This window comes from Bubalus bubalis, chromosome 3 (genome assembly GCF_019923935.1).
Source record: "Bubalus bubalis isolate 160015118507 breed Murrah chromosome 3, NDDB_SH_1, whole genome shotgun sequence".
Classification (NCBI taxonomy): Eukaryota; Metazoa; Chordata; class Mammalia; order Artiodactyla; family Bovidae; genus Bubalus; species Bubalus bubalis.
The window spans coordinates 107,698,213-107,718,507 of record NC_059159.1 but is presented as its reverse complement, the minus strand read 5'-3'; the positions used below and the strand labels follow the sequence as shown (position 1 = coordinate 107,718,507).

Here is a 20,295-nt window from a genome sequence, read left to right as displayed (position 1 = left end):
TAAGCTTATTAACTGTTGGGAGCTGTTTTACTACAATGAAACTGACACAATACTTTAAAAATGGCATGTTTTAAAGTTTAATTTTCTATAGGAATTTCTGATGCATTTAACATAACTTACAAAGTGATTCTTATCTATGATGATCTCATACAAAATTAAAATTTTGTCTTTTATTAGGAATTCTCCCTTAGCAAGTAGCTAGAAAGAACTTGTTTTTATTCCATGAATGAGTTTTCAGTTTTCTATTCTTTTTTAAAAATTGTCATCTTTGTATGAGCTCCCTCATAATACTACATGAGGACAATAACACAGAAAAAATAAATAAATTTAGTCAAAATTTGTAATATGTATGTAATACATACAGATATGTGTGGATTGAAAACTCAAGTTTTGCCTTTTGGAACTTTCTGGAACCCCCCTCCCCCAATATTTTTAATTATAAACAGATATGTAATTACATGGCTATTTTCTTTGTAATTCTAGAAAGTCTTCGGAATTTTCATTTACTTGGTTAACTCCAATTTCTAGAGTTCTAGAAATTTTTATAACTACAACTATTTGATTGAAAATCACTCATTTTTTTATAAATTGTTAAATATATATGATCCAAAAACCTTTTAAATCAGGATGCTCAAGTTCTCTTTCTGAATGATTAAAATTGGGTATACAAATTCACAGATAAGACTGACCTTCCCTTTGAACTGATGATGTCTATTTATTCCTGCTGGAGGAAAAGAGTAGACATCCTTTTTCACGGGGTATTCTAACTGTTCCTGTGTTTTAGAAGTATAAAAATGGAAATGAACTAATGCCCCAAACAGGCTGTTATACAGGGTGTGGTTTGCTTTACAGGGAGCTGGAAAAAGCCTTAACTAAAAGTAGAAGAGTCAGGGAAACCGTCTTTTTTTTTTTTTTAACTCCACTACAAACAAAATAAACTATGACTTAAGGCATCATTTCATCCCTGCCAACCCCCAATAGCTTCCTTAAAATACATCTTTATATATTTGCTACTCAAATGAGCCACTAGAACACAGTTAGAAAAACAGACTACACAGTGCAAAAGAATTACAGAGTTCAAAGTTGTGCCTCTCCTAGATTTAACACCCACCTCCCTGTCAGCTCAAACTTGACTTCTCTCTTCACAGCCAGTCTCAAAATGCACTGTATTGGGTTTATACCATGACCTTCAACTGGATATACCAAATCTGTCCTTCCAATCCCACCCCCCCACCCCCGCCGACTCAACCTGGTATCTACCTGAAGCAATCCACTGCCCAGCCCCCAGCAGCAGTTGCTTCTTGCCTTTCCTGTTTCTTGCATCCTCCTCCTGGCTCTCCCAGCATGAGACCTTGAAGTCATCCTCACCCATTCCTGGGGTGCCCAGTCATACACGGAAAGAAAGCTGAGTTTAAATGAGAAGAAATCAGGTCTTCTCAGGTCCCACCTCTGCTGTCAACACCATGGGACCCTGAACAAGTTACTTGACCCTTCTGAACCTATTTCATTATCTGTAAAGCTGGAAGACCACCACGCAGGGGTGGCTTTAAATAACAAATGAGATGATGTATTTGTATCTCCCTCCCTTCTGTCCATCTCCTCTGTCTTTCCCCCATTCCTAATATCTCTTCAAGAAACCTCCATAAATCCTAATTTCTACCAGTCAGAATGGCTGCGATCCAAAAGTCTACAAGCAATAAATGCTGGAGAGGGTGTGGAGAAAAGGGAACCCTCTTACACTGTTGGTGGGAATGCAAACTAGTACAGCCACTATGGAGAACAGTGTGGAGATTCCTTAAAAAACTGGAAATAGAACTGCCTTATGATCCAGCAATCCCACTGCTGGGCATACACACTGAGGAAACCAGAAGGGAAAGAGACACGTGTACCCCAATATTCATCGCAGCACTGTTTATAATAGCCAGGACATGGAAGCAACCTAGATGTCCATCAGCAGATGAATGGATAAGCTGTGGTACATATACACAATGGAATATTACTCAGCCATTAAAAAGAATACATTTGAATCAGTTCTAATGAGGTGGATGAAACTGGAGCCTATTATACAGAGTGAAGTAAGCCAGAAAGAAAAACACCAATACAGTATACTAACGCATATATATGGAATTTAGAAAGATGGTAACAATAACCCTGTGTACGAGACAGCAAAAGAGACACTGATGTATAGAACAGTCTTATGGATTCTGCTAGAGAGGGAGAAGGTGGGAAGATTTGGGAGAATGGCATTGAAACATGTATAATATCACGTATGAAACGAGTTGCCAGTCCAGGTTCGATGCACAATACTGGATGCTTGGGGCTGGTGCACTGGGACAACCCAGAGGGATGGTATGGGGAGGGAGGAGGGAGGAGGATTCAAGATGGGGAACACATGTATACCTGTGGCGGATTCATTTTGATATTTGGCAAAACTAATACAATTTGTAAAGTTTAAAAATAAAATAAAATTACAAAAAAAAAAAAGAAACCCTTATTATATAAAAAAAAAAAAAAATCCTAATTTCTTTGCATGCAAGCATAAGGAGTACTTACACACTTCTGTTCCTTCCCTGAAGCTACAAAAAAAAAGCCCAAGGCTGAGTGGTTTTGTGGGGAAAACAGGGAGACTGACTAAAGGGTATAGGAAGCCAGGGGCTAAAGTAAATAATGAAAACTATCAAAAAAAAAAAAGGAGAAAATAGTGTCCCCAGGCTTGCTGTAGAAAGCAGAGGAAAGGGGCTCAGCTTAGGTGTTACTCACCAACTGGGAAGGTTCTTCCTTACCATATTTCACAGATTTTTAGTTTCTGCTAGTAAAGTGTTAGTCTCTCAGTCATGTCCAACCCTTTGGTACCCCAAGGACTGTAGTCCACCATGCTCCTCTGTCCATGGGATCTGCCAGGCAAGAATACTAGAGTGGTTTACCATTACCTTCTCCAGGGAACCTTCTCAACCCAGGGATCAAACCCAGGTCTCCTGCATTGCAGGTAGATTCTTTACTGTCTAAGCCTGAATAATTAAAAGCCAAAAGACCATATCTCTCAAATAACTTGAATACATAGTAATTCTACAAGTACCTCTTTCCTAAAAGATAAAAAAATTTTAAACTCCTTATATGAGGGAAATTCACTCCTTATTAATGTTGTAAAAATTATACCCCCCCCCTCCAAAAAAAAAGAGAGAGGGAGAGAGTTCCTTAGTGGCTTAGTGGTTATGATTCAGCATTTTCATTGCCATGACCCCAGTTCAATCCCTAGTCAGGTAACTAAAATCCCACAAACCACATTGTGTGGCCAAAAAAAGAAAGAAAATGGAAAAGAAATTGTGTTCATGTTACATTTCTATTCTGAACCTAGAGTTGCAGGATTCTAGCAGATCTCTTGCTTGGGAGCCGATGAGCAGTGGCACTGCACAGAGTTTAGAACACTGACAGGAGCTGGTTTAAATCAAGAAGGGCTTGGCCATTCATCGGGTTAGGGAGATATTAGTCACCTTTGCTCTGCAATTTTTGGAAAGGGACAGAAGCTCCAGAACTTGGTAGGGACTACACAAGGTGTGAAGTATGGAGATCCAGCAGTCTGTGGCCAGCGGCTGGAGAGTGTATGTGCTCAGTCGCTAAGTCATGTCCAATTCTTTGCAACCCCATGAACTGTGGCCCTCCAGGCTCCTCTGTCCATGGAATTTTCCAGGCAAGAGTACTGGAGTAGGTTGCCACTTCCTACTCCAGGGGATCTTCCTGACCCAGGGGATCTCCTGCATCTCCTGCATTGGCAGGAGGATTTTTTTTTACCACTGAGCCACCTGGGAAGCCCTGGCTGGAGAGCAGCTCACACAATCTCACATCTCACCTGCCGAAACATGCCCTCAACTTCCTTAGCATGAATTGGAGTGCCTCACCACCCAGAACTGAAGTCCAGCTCCACCACTAACTAGTGTAGTGATCATTGATAAGTCACTCAATGTCTCTATGCCTCAGTTTCATTATTTTTAAAGTGGGGCTAATCATAGCACTGACATCACAGGCCTGTTTTAAAAGCTAAATCAGAGGCACAGACTTTCAGTTGCAAAATAAATGAGTCATGGGTATGAAACGTACAGTATGGGAAATATAGTTAATAACTGTGTAATATCTTTTATGGTGACATTATAGCTAGACATAACATGGTGATCATTTTGAAATATATAGAAATACCAAATCACCATGTTGTGTACCAGCAACTAGCATAGCCCTGTAGGTAAGTTATTCTTCAAAAACAAACTTATAGAAAAGGAAACCAGATACGTGGTTACTAGAGGTGGGAGTTGGGGGAGGCAGTCAAAAGGTCAAATTTCCAGTTATAAATAAGTACTAGGAAGGTACAGTACAACATGATAAATATAATTAACACTGCTATATGTTTTCTATGAAAGTTGTTGAGAGTATATTCTAAAGTTCTTATCACAATTTTTTTCTATTTCTTTAATTTTGTATCTATACAAGATGAGGAATGTTCACTAAACTTATTGTGATACTCATTTAGTGATGTATATAAGTCAATTCATTACGCTATACACCTTAAACTTACACAGTACTGTATGTCAATTATATTTCAATAAAACTAGAAGGGAAAAACAGAGAAGGCAATGGCACCCCACTCTAGTACTCTTGCCTGGAAAATCCCACGGACAGAGGAGCCTGGTAGGCTGCAGTCCATGGGGTCGCTGGGAGTCAGACATGACTGAGCGACTTCACTTTCACTTTTCACTGTCCTGCATTGGAGAAGGAAATGGCAACCCACTCCAATGTTCTAGCCTGGAGAATCCCAGGGATGGGGGAGCCCGGTGGGCTGCCTTCTATGCAGTCGCACAGAGTCGGACACGGCTGAAGTGACTTAGCAGCAGCAGCAGCAGCAGCAGAAGGGAAAAAAAGAAATAACAAGAGAAATTTTTTAAAAAAAAGTGCTAAATCAGTTTTTACATGTAAAGCACTTAGCATGTGTAATGTCCAGCATATGTGTTATGTAAATGTGTTCTTTTCCTTGCTAATCAGCTATGTCTTCATTTCTTCCAGAAAGCTCTCCTTAGTTGAACCCCTTAGACAGGGTTAGGTTACTCTTTCTTCTGCCCTCTCAAATATGTTGTGTTTAATCTATCAAAAGTAGAACCAAAATGAATTCAAATTACAGGTTTAGGCATGTGCAGAGGATAGGGATGAGTCTCCTGGGCCATCGAGAAGATTAATCAAAGGTTAAGAAGGAGTCCTGGTCAGCACTGGGGGGTTTGAGTTCCACAATGATCCAGGCCTGGACCCAGTCCTCTCCAGTGGTGGACTGCCTGGCCATCAGACACAGGCTTGGTTCTGACCAGAGCCCTGTTTAGTGATCACAGTATAGTGGTCAAACTGGCTTCAGAGCCTTAATGTGGGACCCCTGGAGGAGTGTCATCCTGCCCCACATGGGTACTTTGGGCAAACCCAGGAGAAACTTCAGAGTTCAAAGCAGAAGAAGTTGATGATGTGATCCCCCATCCTGCTTTCCTGGGACATCAGTGGGAGACGGTGGAGTCTACACAACAGCTGCTGTGTTAACATCTCTCTGGTTTCCAGGCAGAATTTCTTATTCTGACTGTATTAGTTTGTGAGGGCTGATGTAACAGAGGACCACAGACGGGTGCCATTATAACAGAAATCTACATCTCACAGTCTGGAGGCTGGAAGTTCAAGTTCAAAATGCTGAGAGGATTGGTTCTTTCTGAGGGTTGCGAGGCAGAGCTGTCTGCTCGGCTTATAGATGGCCATCTTCTCCCTACGTCTGTATATCATCTTTGTGTTGTATGTGTCTGTGTCCAGATTTCCTCTTCCTATAAGGACACAAGTGATACTAGCTTAGGGCCCACCCAAATGACCTCAGTTTTACTTGATTACTTCAATTAAGTCTTCATTTCCAAATAAGATCAATTTTGAGGTGCTAGGAGTGAAGATTTCAACATATGAATGAGAGGGATACAATTCAATCCGTAATGCTGCCTAAAGTTGCGGGGGGAGGAAAAGCTCTCATCAAGTGAGATGAAAAAGACAAAACCCCAGAAGAAGTGGGGTTGCCTGGACACGTCCAGCCTGTGATTTGATCTAGCATATATGCTTTACAGCAAATCAACTGGGAAAAGAAAAATGCTCCATGTTCAAGATGAGCCAGCATCTGGTACTTTGAGAATGATCTGTTCTCTGGAAGCTGCACCCAACAAAATACGAGAGGAAGAAGTTAAATCTCATGTAAAAGTATTATGCGCAACTGAGAAAGACTTGGGATCTCCAGATGGCATCTAGGGCTTGTGTTGCAAAGTCAGATCAAGTGTCTGGTGGGACTAAGAGAAGCTCACTCAAGATCAGCTTCTACCCACAGACATAAAAAATAAAATTGTGGTTAGAAAAGGGAAAAGATGGGGGAAGAGAGGGATAAATTAGGAGTTTGGGATTAACATATACACACTACTATACAGTATATAAAACAGATAAACAACAAGGACCCACTGTATGGCACAGAGAACTATACTCAATATCTTATAATAACCTATCATGGAAAAAAATCTTTAAAAGCATATATATTGGGACTTCCCTGGTGGTACAGAGGTTAAGAATCCACCTGCCAATGCAGGGGACACGGGTTTGATCCCTGGTTCAGAAAGATCCCACATGCCATGGAGCAACTAAGCCCATGCACCACAGCTACTGAAGCCTGAGTGCTTAGAGCTTGTGTTCCACAACAAGAGAAGGCACTGTAATGAGAAGCCTGTGCATCGCAACGAAGAGAAAGTCCGTGTGTAGCAACAAAGACCCAGCCCAGCAAAAAACAAATTAATAATTTTAAAAATTATTTTTAAAAACATATAAAGCATATATATATATATAATGCAACATTGTAAATCAACTATATTTTAATAAAACTTTTTTTAAAAGAGATAAGCTTCTCTTGGAGAAGAGAATGAGGTAACAAATTGGAATCGGGGCATGTCAACAATGTTGATGACCAGGCACAAAGATCCAGGAGGGAACTGACTAAAATTCCAAAACCAAGCATGCATCTCACCACCCCAGATGGAGAGAAAAATCAATTCTCACCAACGCTGCAGAAGAGAACAGAAAAGCAGAGCCGACAGGTCATCTTAGTGATGTCAGATTGAGAAAGCCTCTAGTGAAAGTGTAGTCACAAACACGAGAGAGGAAATGAGATGACGCAACTCCATCATGAGAAAGAAATGCAGCTTGTTGGGCTATTATCTGTCAAGACAGAGAAAGAGGAGGGAAGGTCCGAAGCAAATGACAAGCTGAGCTGTGACCATGAGGAGCAGGAGAACTTGAAGAAAAGCTGCAACAACTCCGTCTTCTTCTCAAAGCCAAATTCTATTCCTTCAGAAGGAGCTTATGGTCGTTGGTTTGAGAGCGTGGGAGGCTGGATAAAACTTCTTCTCAAGACAGAACAGTGTAGACTTGAGACAAAAAAAATCATGAAAGCAATGAAACTCGAACCACAGCAATTCAGGGAGAAGGCAGTATTACTGACCCCCTTTACAAAGAGAAAACTAAGGCTCAGAGTGGAGAAACCTGCCCTAGATCTCACGGCTCCTAAGTGGCAGAGGCAACATTCAAGCCCAGGTCTGACTCTTTCCTGCTCTGCTCTAGCTCTTTCCTACTCTGCTCTAGTGCCTTCCTGGGTAACCTGCCTGCATCTGAGGACTCAGACAGCACATCTCTTCCTGATCCCTGGCAGAAGCGCTCTTCCTCTGAGATAGGAGAATATCTCAGCCCTACTCTCCAACCCCCTCTTGGCTGCAGGGCTTCCCCTTCCCTCACCTCCTCTCTCTCAAATCTGCTATTTCCACTGGATCCAAAGGTGGAGTCTGTGGCAAGAAGACATCCTCTTGGACTTCCCTGGTAGCATAATGGATAAGAGTCCACCTGCCAGTACAGGGAATATGAGCTTGATCCCTGGTCCAGGAAGATTCCACATGCCATGGAGCAACCAAGCCCATGTGCCACAACTGCTGAGCCTGAATGCTGCAACTACTGAAGCCCTAGAGCCCAGGCTGCGGAACAAGAGAAACGACTGCAGTAAGAAACCCACCAGCACAAGGAAGAGTACTCCCACTTGCTGCAACTAGAGAAAGGCCATGCAAAACCAACCAACAGATAACCAAAAGTAAATTAATTAATTAAGTCAAATTAAAAGGGATGTCTCTGGTGGCACAGGGGAGTAGACAGGAATCTGCCTGCCAATGCAGGGGACATGGGTTCGATCATCCAGGAATATGCCACATGCCTCGGAGCAACTAAGCCGGTATGCCACAATTACTGAGCACGACTTCCATGGCCTGTGAGCTGCAAATACTGAACCCACGTGCCCAAGCAACAAGAAGCTGGAGCACTGCAATGAAGAGTTGCCCCCACTTGCCACAATTAGAGAAAGCCCATGCACAGCAATGAAGACCCAAAACAGCCAAAAGATATAAATAAATAAATAAAAGAAGAAATCCTCTTCCTTCTCTTCCTTCCAAGAAGCACTCTCCCCTAACCCCAACCATCACCAAGATTCCCACCTAGGGATCTCTGTCCACCTTATCCTCCTCCTTATGGACTGGGTTTTTCCCTGAATACCCCCATCCAGGCAAAAAAAAAAAAAGAACTACCTCCTGGGTTTACTAAGCTTCTGCATGTACAGGATCTTCCCTAATAGTCAAGATTCTGAAATACCACAAGGTTTTTCATTCACTTTGTTTTAAATTTTCCTGTAAAATATATCTAAATTATCTATATTTATTTTTAGTTAAAAAGCTTTTTTACATAAGTGGTTCTACTTTTCCTCAAATTGTATCTTGATAGTATTATAAAGTTTAGGATATGCATTACCATCAGTTACTGTCATTACATTAGAAACTCTAGTAAAAAGTCATTTCTAATTTGATGACTCAGCCCCCTATTTCCCACACAATATATGTAATGTTGTGAGCACTTCAGCCACTATATACATTCTAAAATAGCGAAACACTTTACCTTTGCTAATGGTCCTGTGTAGTAGTTACAAAAGAAAGGTGAAACAATGTTTCTGTTGGCCTCAATACATTTCCAGTGACTTCAAAAGTCAATGGCACCCCGCTCCAGTACTCTTGGAAAATCCCATGGTTGGAGGAGCCTGGAAGGCTGCAGTCCATGGGGGTCGCTGAGGGTCCGACACGACTGAGTGACTTCACTTTCACTTTTCACTTTCATGTATTGCAGAAGGAAATGGCGACCCACTCCAGTGTTCTCGCCTGGAGAATCCCAGGGACCATCTATGGGGTCGCCCAGAGTCGGACACGACTGAAGTGACTTAGCAGCAAAAGTCATAGCTGTTTCTCTAAGCATTCTGTGATGGCCTAGAAGGCAGATAAGATGTCATATTCATCCTTGTATTGCTAGCATCTCCCCTGAGAAATCAGCATATGACAGATACCCAATAACATCAGAGTTTACTTCCTAACTAAGAGGCAGCAGGGTATAATGGTTAAAATCCTGCTCTCTAGAACCAGACTGCCTCAGTTTGTGTCCCAGCTTCATATTTAATTAGCTGTGTAGCCTGGGCAAGCCTCTATACCTCTCTAGGGCCTCAGTTTCCTCCTCTGTAAATAGGGGATAATAATGGTGCCTACCTAATAAAGTTGTGTGAAAATTAAACTTAAAAAAATATATGCAAAACACTTAGGGTCTGAACCATCTGAAGTGCTAAGTGCTAGCCATGATTATTATTTACTCAGCAAATATTTATTGGCCCAGGTTATTATGGACTAAATGTTTGTGTCCTCTTAAAATGCATCAATCAAAGCCCTAATTCCTAGCATGTTGGTGATCATGATGGGGAGCTGGAACGTAAATGAGGTTTATGTTAGGTCACAAAGGTGGGTTCTTCACGATGGGATAAGGAAGAAGAAGAGACAGAGACGGCTCCCTCTCCGTGCACAGGCACCTAAGAAAGGCTGTGTGAGCGCACAGGGAGGTCACCTTCTGCAAGCCAGGAAGGCGGTCCTCACCCAGAAATGGACCATGCCAGCACCTAGATCTCAGGCTTCCAGCCTCCAGAAATGTGAGTAATAAATGTCTGTGGCTTAACACCCCCAGGCTGTGGTATCTTGTTACCGAAGCCTAAGATCAGAGATCCATTCCCAGACAGGTTTTCAGGTTACTGGGTGCCACTTCTTCAATCAACCCTGTGTTCCCCAACCCCAGTTTTCCAAGTTTCCCTTGGACAACTTCAACCTTCCAAGTTTCCACTTAGATGTCCTGCCCTTTGGCAGCTGAGGTGTTGGTAACCTTTGATCCACCTCTCCATCCCCATCTGGAGGATTCCTGGCTCTTCGGGAGTGGCTCCCTGCCTGACCAGTTCTTCCAGCCTCCAACAACCACCCAAGCTCCAGCAGATATCACACTGCCCAGGGCATCAACATTTGGACCGCCCCTTTCTCCTTGTTCCTGCTCCCCTTGCACCTGCAGCTGGGCCAGACTCTGCTTCCCTCGTGTCACTTTTCTAATTATACCTGTTTACCATCTATCTCCCCCTCTAGACTGTCAGGGGCTGCTCTGAAGGCAGATACCTATTTTGCCGACATTGTATCCATTTCCTGTTGGGTTCTAGGTCCAGCCCAACACTCCATTCATTCATTCACTCCCTGGACAACCCCTGACCTGCTTCCCATCCAACATTCTGAGTGATGCTGCACATACAAATAATATGAAACCATCCCTTCCCTCAAGAACCACCCAGTCTAGCAGAGCAACAAGTAACTGTAACCCAGCACACTGAAGTAGGGGTCACAGTGACCACGGAACAGGGATGAGGCAGGAGAGAGTGGATAAGCCTGTTCAAGGGGCTTGGCTTGGGAAAGTCTTCACAGAGAAAGTACTTGAGTTAGGTCTTAAAAATATGAGCAGACATTCCTTAGGCTAATAGAAGGAGCTGAGACATCCGAGGCAGAGGGAAAAGTATTCCTAGGAGACAGAAGAGCAAAACAGCAAAAAATGTTCTCAGGTCAGTAGGTAGGATGAGCTGGCAAGAAGGCAGCCTGAGGTGCACCTATGAGCCCAGGGCTAGAGATGTCTTCTGACCTTAGGCTCTGCACACAGCAGGTATGGCAGATGCCACCCCCTCTGGCCCACATACCCTTCCCCTGGCCGATATGTGGCTAAACCATGTTTTAGTGACCACATTCACTGTGTCTGCCACTGGGATAAGGGCTCCCCTTAAAATGCATTACCTGGGTGCCCCTGGTGGCTCAATGGTAAAGAAGCTGCCTGCCAATGCAGAAGACATGGGTTTGATCCCTGGTCCAGGAAAATCCCACATGCCATGGAGCAGCTAAGTCCATGTACCATAACTACTGAGCCTGTGCTCTGGAGCCTGGGAGTTGCAAACATTGAAACCCATTCACCCTAGAGCCCGTGCTCTACAAGAGAAGACACTGCAATGAGAATCCCGAGCACTGCAACTAGAGAGAAGCCATGCTTTGCACTACTAGAGAAAAGCCCACACAACAACGAAGACCCAGCACAGTCAAAAACAAAAATAAAAAACATTTTTTTAAAATGCATTACCTTAGTTCATTCTCACAATGACTTTCGGAGGTAGATATAAAATCTGTTTTCAGATGAAGAAACTCAGGCACCAGATGACTAGGTAACTCTCTCGTGGCCACACTGGTAATAAGTACTGGAGGTGTGATTCCAACCCAAGTTGGTCTGATTACAAAATTCATATCTTCTGACACCCACTAAGCCTGGGCACTGAGTCGCTAATGAAGTTTCCTGGTTGGCAACATTTCATACATGTGGTCTGTTGGAATTAATCATGGCCTATGCACCTGCTCTAGGAGAGGACACTTGGAAGCCTGTGCCTGGTTTCCTCAGATTCTGATCCAAGTGGCTTCTTCCATTTACTGATTTTGCTTTGTTGTACTCTCACAGTAATAACCATGGAGGTGAGACTCTGAGTCCTCTTAGCAAATCATAGAAACTGGAGGTCATCTTAGGGATCCTGAAACAGCATCTCTCCCAGAAGCAAGACTGAGAAATGCTTCTAGTTCTGACCATTAACCAGCGGAAGCACACACCCTCGGCCCACAGGGGCCAAGTAGAAATGTAAAATTGTGCAACCAGCTGAGTGGGGTGGAGGACGCTAAGGTGAGTCTAACGTAGGTGGCAGCTGCCCAGCTCTGACCTCAGCAGCACACCACAGGCAGAGCTGGGCAGAGATCACACCCATGGATACCAAACCCTCTCCCCCTGCTGATGGCAGGTGCTCCCAGATGGGAACACAGAGTACTTTGGTGGCAGGCTTTGGCCTCATTCCAAAGCCCAAGATAAATGCTGTATATCCTCAGATACACTGAGGATTCCTTTCATGCAAAATATGAAATAAAATCAGATGTTAGTCTCAAGTCTGTGAAACCACGGGAAGGTGGGACACAGCTTAACTTCACAGGACCCAATAGCAGTGGGCTACCTCCCTTCTTGGATTTTTTTTTCTGTAGCGAACCTGACCTTCATAACATGGACTGTCAGCACCCCACTCTCAGAATCCGCTTATGCCAAGTTATGCTAAGGAGACTAGACACCTGGTAGCACAGATTTTTAAGCCATTAAGCTGAGCTGGCAAAGGCGTGAGAGGAGGAAAACTAAAACTTGATGGCTACTCCTTGCACAAAGGACTCTTGCTCTGGCTTACAAAGCTCCCCAGATTCTAGGTTGACTATGATTAACAGTAATAGTCAAGATGGGGAGGGGCCAGTCATGACTCCAGGACTTTGCCTGAAGGACTATAGGGATCCCTTATCTTATGAAGGCAAGTTCACACTTGGCTCTGTCCCCAGGTAGCCTATCCCACGACCTGGTAACGCTGGCCTTTCTGGAAGCAGTGAAGAGCTGTGTCCTCACTCCCCTGTTTACATGGAGTTGGGGTCCTCAGTGGCCTTGGTCTCCTCAGAACCCTATCCCCACTCCTTCCCCATATCAGAGGCTTCTCTTCCAGCTACCCCTCCCCACTAATCCCTATGTCCCAGTTCCCAGCACCTGTCCATGCCCTTCCTGAGTCACACCTAGCTCCTCAGCTCTATCAAGTTCCCGTACGCACAGAATGCAGGAGCTCACCGCTAGCTTTGTCCCTTTCCTCACTCTTACTCCAGTCCATTTCCAAATGCCTCCAATCCACTGGGTCTCTAAGTGAGACCCCCAGACCAGCAGCATCAACATCACCTGGGTACTTGTTGGAGATGCAGATTATCAGGGTCCCATTCAGACTGATTAACTCAGGAACCAAATTCGGGGTTGGGAGTGGTCAGCAACGTATGTTTTATCAAGCTTCCAGGTGATTCAGATACAGCCCAGTGTGTGAGGACCACTGAACCACACACTTCCATTTGCTTATTCTAAGGAATAAGTACATAGAAGTAATTTGCTAAATCTGGCTGATTTTTCTATTGCCCTTACTGCTCTCTACATTCACCAGTAATATAAGATCCAAACATACAACCCAAGTTCAATATAGTGGGCCTCTAAAACGCCTACAGGTATTTTAAAAATTCATGATCCATTTGTAACTGTAGACCATGATGGTAATTCTCCACATGGCTATAGAGAAAACACATTGCCATGCAGCCTTGGAAAGAAAGAACGGAAATGCACAAACTCATGCCAAAACATCCACCAGCCTACTTGGAGTATATGAAAATAAAATCAGTAGTCTGCTAATGCAGGAAAAACGAGTTTGATCCCTGGTCTGGTGAGATTCCATAGCCTGTGAACCACAACCACTGAGCCCGTGTGTTACAAGTGCTGAAGCCCGGAGCCTGGAGCCTGCTCCGCAACAAGAGAAGCCCATATACTGCAATGAAGAATACCCCTGCTCGCTGCAACTACAGAAAACATGTGCAAAGCAATGAAAACCCAACACAGCCACAAAAAAAAAAAAAGAATAAAAATTTTAAAAGATTTTTAAAAAGACAGCCTAATAAAAGCTACAATCTATGAATATGAGCTGTATATTCTTATATATTAAGTAGAATGGACAGATGTTAATCAACAGACTACCAAACAATATTTTAGTTCAAGTGTTTAAAATGTCCACTATCAGCACAAGTACATTTATTTTTTGGTGCATTATTAACATTTGAGTGGTGCATGATTTTTTAGGGGGCATTGTATGGGCATATAGAATACTAAATCCTTGTCTACTTACTCCCCTTCACCTCCAAGAATCTATGTATTAATTCTTCACTCAAATCCTTTGGAACATCAGGTACTACAGGTACTAGGCCTCAAGGCAAATAAAAAGATGAGTCAAAACCAAAATAAATTTGAAAAGAGCAAAGTACTCAATTTACATTTTAAGTATTTTCCTAGACCACAGAAACTAGGGAATCTATACAAAACTGATTTTCCTCTTCCTCTATCTAGTTTTCCTTAGAAAATGATTTTAAAAAAAAAGAATGGCTTAATAAATAAGCTCATGAAAAGATGTTTGGCATCACTGGCCATCAGAGGAGTGTAAATCAAAACTACTTCACACCAACTAGGATGGCCAAGAAAAAAAAAAAACTAGAGAAACTGAAACTCTCACACATTGCTGATGGGATTGTAAATGGTGCAATCACTTTGGAAAACAGTCTGGCAGTTCCTGAAAATGTTAAATATAGAATTAACATATGTTTTTCACTTGTAGGTATGTACCCCCCCAAAATGAAAACATATGTCCACATAAAAACATGAATGTTCAGAGCAGCATTATTTATAACAGGCAAAAAGTAGAAACAACACAAATGTCCATCAACAGATGAATGGATAAACAAAATGTGGTATACACTTACATCAGAACATTATTTGGCAATAAAAAGAAAGCTCTGATACATGAGGCAATGTAGATAAATTTTGAAAACATTATGCTAAATGAAAGAAGTCAGAATACAAAACCACATATTGTATGATTCCATTTATATTGAATGTCCAGCATAGGCAAATCTATAGACAGAAAGTAGATTAGTGGTTATTTAGGTTGGGGGAGGCAGAAGATTAGAAGGGGTCAGCTAAGGGGTAGAAGGAGTAGTACTATTTTTAGGGCAATAAAAATGTCCTGAAATTGATTATGGTGATGGTTGCACAACTCGGTGAATATATTCAATATCAGTGAATTGTACACTTTATTGGTGAATTGTATGGTATATGAATTACATCTCAATAAAACTGTTTTTTAAAAAAAATGACCTCGAGGAAGACTTCCCTGGTGATTCAATGGTTAAGATACTGTGTTTCCACTGCAGAGGGTATGGGTTCAATCCCTGGCTTGGGGAACTAAGATCCCACAAGCTTTACAGCATGGCCAAAAAAATAAATAAATAAATGACCTCGAAGCTAGAAGAAAATTACAAACTCAGTTAACTAAAAAGTGTTAGGTACCCCAAATATGTGACTTCTTCTCTTTTGCACTGTAAATTTCTCCCAAATGAAGGTAAGAAATTTTTATTATCCTTTTACAGTTTACAAGCACTTTTATAAGTAAGGTCCTTTTGAATCCTTACTACATAGTCTTAGAGAGAGACAACTGTCTCCCTAATTTTATATTTAGGGACATGGTGGCTCTGAGTTTATGAGGCTTACTCCTGCTCAGTCAGTTGGTCAGGGTAAATATCACTTCTTCTGCACCTGAACCCTGTCCCCTTCCTTCCACACTGTGAGGCATTTGGGGTACTGCGTAGAGACCATCTGGTTGATATACAGAGGTAGCACTGCTGACTGGTCTCAAAAAGGAGATTGCCCAAGACCTGATTTTCCTGGGAGCTGGACTAGTTATCCTAATGCCTAAAATCAAGCCAAGTATAATCTAACTGATCAGAGGTCTTGTAGTACCATAGAAAGAATCCTTTGCTGTTGATTTCTTTGCTCTTTTGGAATTTATTTCAGTTTGGGCTCATCTTTTTATTTGTTTCAAAGTCTAGACCGTGTAGTATTAAATCTTCCCAATATCTCTGATCACTTATGTATTCTGAACCACATTCTAGATCTATAACAGTGTCTTTGTTAGATCATGAATGAAACCATTTTTATTAGTTTGCTAATTCACATTTCTGTTCTAACTGAAAAGCATGTCCTCAAATGGCAACCTGGACAATTTTAAGCAGATGCAAGAGGATGACATTCATTATTACAAAGCTTTTCTATAAATTATGAGTTTGGGATTAACAGATATACACTACTGTATACAAAATAAACAAAAAGGACCTACTGTAGAGCACAGTGAGCTGTATTCAATATCTTACAATAACCTATAATGGAAAAAAAATCTGAAAAAGAATATATATGTGTGTGTAGCTGAATCACTTTACTATATACCTGAAACTAATACAACATTGTAAATCAACTATACTTCAATTAAAACAACAACAAGGCTTTCCTTATATACAAACATTTTTAGAACCAGAAACAATGTCCTTGATCCATTAGACTCACTTAACATTAAAGCAGAATTGAAACAGTTTGAGGTCTTTTAGAAAATCATTTCAAATCTTTCTGAAGTCTTCCTGTGATCTCCTCCTATATATACCCCAAGCAACAATACTTTTTCTTAAGGTTTATTTTAACTACTTTCAAAAATGAGTTTGGTTCACTATTAAAAAACTAAGCCCAATACAATCAGGACACCCAAAATAAAGCCAGTTAAATGAAGTGCTCCAGTCAAACCAAAAAGGAAGGCCTCATAGGTTCAGGCTGTCTCCCTTCAAAGAAAGCACATGCATTTTAAAAACCTGGAGTTTCGTTGCCAAGTCCATCAGGCCAGCAACCCAGGAATTTCCAAATGTTTATCCATATTCTGTAAACATGATTTTACTTTTACTCTGTATTCCTATTCAACCTTCTCTGTACCCTACAGAAAATGTCATGAACAGTAGCCAGAAGCTCAGGGGCTGGGAAGAGGGGGGAAGAGGGTATTCTTTAATAAGTACAGAGTTTCTGTTTGGGACAAGGAAAAAGTTCTGGAAAAAGAGAGCAGGGATGGTTGCACAACATGGTGACAATGCTTAATGTCACTGAATTGTCCTCTTAAAAATGGTTAGGAATTCCCTGGTGCTGGGTGAGGACTCTGTGCTTTCATCGCCTGGGGCCTGGGTTCAATCCCTGGTCAGGGAACTAAGAACCAGGAAGCCACACAGTGTGGTGAAAAAAAAAGAAAAAAAAAAGAAATTATTAAAATGACAAATTTTATGTTGTATTTTATCACAATAATAATAAAAGTATCTAGAAACAAAAAACACATAGCTAGTATACTAACCACATGTCCAAATCTTGCGTAAGGTGCCTAGCTCCCTGGGGCGGAGGGGCTGGACCCATAAAGCTGTTAAATGTGTTTGTCCTGGTCTGGCAAAATGAAGGTTCAAATATAGGACTGGATGGAAATGTAGGGAAATATACTGTAAATTACTTCTTTAAACTGGACAAAAAAAACTTCAGCCCAACATACCCTCTGCTAGTGGTTCTCAAGCGATAATACCCAAAGGATCCCCTGAGGACCTTGATTGAGCAGGCCAGGGTAGCGCTGAAATCCCATATTTCAACATGCCCCCAGGTGATGCCGATGTGACCCTGGCTCACTCACAGCAGCAAGGCCCCAGAGCGCTTGAAGTAACGCAGCCATCCTATTAATCCAACCGCTCTAGAACCACGGTCCTCTCACCGAGAAACGCGGAGGGTTGTTCACAACCTTAGAAACCAGGATGGAAGGTCTCACTGCACACACAGTACGAAGAAAACGCACCCACCCCCGGGACTAGAAAGCAGCCACAGGCGATAAGGAGAGCTGACAGAGCGGTAGTTTCGCAGAAAGCCCTCAAGCCAACTTCAGAACAGTCTTGAAAACACCCTTCTCAACCTCGAAGAATGCCTGGAATTCAGTGGCCTTTCTCCAACACAAAGATGTCCAACTCAATTTTGACCGAGCTCCCTATAGAAGAACCTTGCAATGTAGCCTTTGAAGACTGACAACGCGCAGCACATTGACGAACTCGGCCCCTCCCTTACAAATGGGTCAGAAAGTGGGGAAAAACAATTCTCTAAAATCCTGCGGAGGTGGGATCTCAGGGCTCCCGGGCTGCGCGGGCTAACGAGCATCTCCCGGGCTCTCAGGTGTGCGGCGGAGAATGCGCAGGCAGCCCGCACCTGCTCTCAACTAGCCCGCGCCTCCCTCGGCCCGCATAAAGCCTCCTCCAGACGCTGCGAGTGTTGACCGCTCCAACACAAACTGAGAGGCCCTTTTAATCTGGTTAAAGAGAAGCTCAACAGAAAGTGAAACATTTCCCGTCCCTTGAGGAGAGAACTCCAGGCCAGGTAGGAGAAGGAAAGTGGGTCGCAGGCACCTGTAGCCGCCCCTTCTAGACGACTGCGCAGGAGAACCCTGTGACTGTCGTCCCCTGGAGGGATCGGGGAGGCAAAAGTCGGTTAAGCATCCCCAAAAAGGGGAGAAAAAAGTTACTGTCCAAGAAAGTATACTCCGAATCAACAAGGACGTGGGCTGACATCAGCTCGCGTTTACTCGCGCTACCCACCCCACACCTCCTCCCTCACGATGAATCCAGAGAGCACCCCCCAGAACCCCGCAAAGCCCTCCCCAGCCGAAGTCGAGCCCCGAGCAAGGTGTCCCGGCGCTCCCGGAGCGCGGCTGCAGCGCTGGGGGCGGCTCTCCTCCAGCCTCGCGGAGGGCCGTGCCGGGACGCCCGCGGGCGCTCGGTGGTCGGAAGGGAGACGGAGGAGGGTACTCGCCTGGAAGCTGGTGGCGGCCGAAGCTGGCGCAGTCGGGGTCGGGGTCAGGGTGAAGGCGAATCTGGCCGGCGCTTGGGCGCCTTCGACACTACGCCGGCGGCTGGGCCGATGTCCCCTGCGCTCCCCGCGCTTCGCCGGCGGCGCCTGGTGGAGCCGGAGTACTGGAGGCGGCCCGGGGAATGGGCGGGTGCGAGTGGCCTCGGCCGCCGCTCCCGTGTATTATTGTGACTCAAGCTATTTCCTGTTTGGAGGTTTGGGAGAAAGGAAAAAAAAAAAAAAAAATCCAGGGTGGGGGCAGGGGGGTTGGGCGACCGGAGAGAGCTGCGGCCCGGAGGGGACTCGGGTGGCCAGAGTCTGTCGCCTGTCTCCTTCGAGCCCCCAAGGGTGCCAAACGTGCGAGCCGGGGCAGAGAAACGCGGTTTCTTGCAGCTTTGCTTTGGGCTATCTGGAAGGACCGAGGCGGGGGCGAGGTTCACACACGCCACCCAGCGGTGGGGTAGGGGCTACGGCCGCAGGGACTGCCGGCCTGGTCACTCCAGCCCGCGCGCTCACTGGTCTGGCTTTTTTCTTCTCTGCAAAACTACCGCTGAGCTTTCTTCCCGCCCAAGGGCGAGTGGAATTCGCTGTGCTGCTTTCTTTATTCTTGACCTGATTCGGCTTTTTGATCCTCTCCCTGGGTGTGGGCAAGGAACTGGTCAGCGTCTCTACTTTTTCAAAAGCCACTGGACGATGGTTGGGGGCCATTGTGGGTGTTCGATTGGCGACTTTTGCTGGAGGCGGCGGGTTGGGGGGTGGGGGTGGATCTTTGTTTTTGTTGGGAGGGGGATGGGAAAACAGGTTAATTATTTTGATGGAAAGTTAACTTTTATGATCAGCTTCCGTTCCCCTCCTCCACCAACCTCACTCTTAGCCGGGATCACTGGGTCTGAGGCCCCAATCCGGAAATACCGGTTCCTCCCGCTGGGACAATAGGTGAGGGCGTGAGCGTTAACCGAGATCTAGCTTGGTCTCCGCTGGAATCCTTGCTCAGATGGGAAGGCAGAATCCTCCTAGTGCCCAAGCCTGCAACTGGCGAGCAGGTGCGTCTTCATTTAGTCCTGTTAAAGGTCCTGGGATGGTTTTGGGGACTTGTTTAATGGGTGAAGAGTTTCAATTTGGAACTCTGAAAAATGCTGGTTGCACAACTTAATGGTTTAAACCGTCAATTTTTTATGTGTATTTTACCACACACACAAAAAATATTCATGGGAAAATCATACCTTCATTCAGTCAAGACAGATTTGCTTATGATTGGCAAGCTCCCCTTCCCTCCTCCCTTACACAAACCTTTGCCAGAAGTAATGGAATAAGTAAAACTCAAGTTCATTTAGTTTAGACTGTGTATGGGTGTGCGCGCGCGTGCTCAGTCCTGTCTGACTTTAAGACCCCGTTTTCTCTAGCTAGCCAGGCTCCTCCGTCCATGAGGATTCTCCAGACAAGAATAAAGGAGTGGGT

General features: G+C 43.9%; 1 protein-coding gene and 1 long non-coding RNA gene across 3 annotated transcripts in view; one reads left to right on the top strand and one right to left on the bottom strand.

Moving 5' to 3' along the window:
- TJP2 (tight junction protein 2) overlaps positions 1 to 19,228 on the bottom strand; it is a 128,872-nt gene extending 109,644 nt beyond the window's left edge. The window contains exon 1 of the mRNA XM_044939935.2: positions 18,802 to 19,228. The gene's annotated coding sequence lies outside the window, so the exon portion shown is untranslated. The remainder of the gene's footprint in view (positions 1 to 18,801) is intronic.
- Positions 18,248 to 20,295, top strand: part of LOC102398554 — a 161,094-nt gene continuing 159,046 nt past the window's right edge. Inside the window, exons 1-2 of one of the 2 annotated variants that reach the window (XR_006549923.2) lie at positions 18,249 to 18,369; positions 19,712 to 19,880. This is a non-coding gene — a long non-coding RNA (uncharacterized LOC102398554). Of the gene's footprint in view, positions 18,370 to 19,711; positions 19,881 to 20,295 lie in introns of both variants that reach the window. The other variant, XR_006549922.2, reaches the window with a different exon arrangement.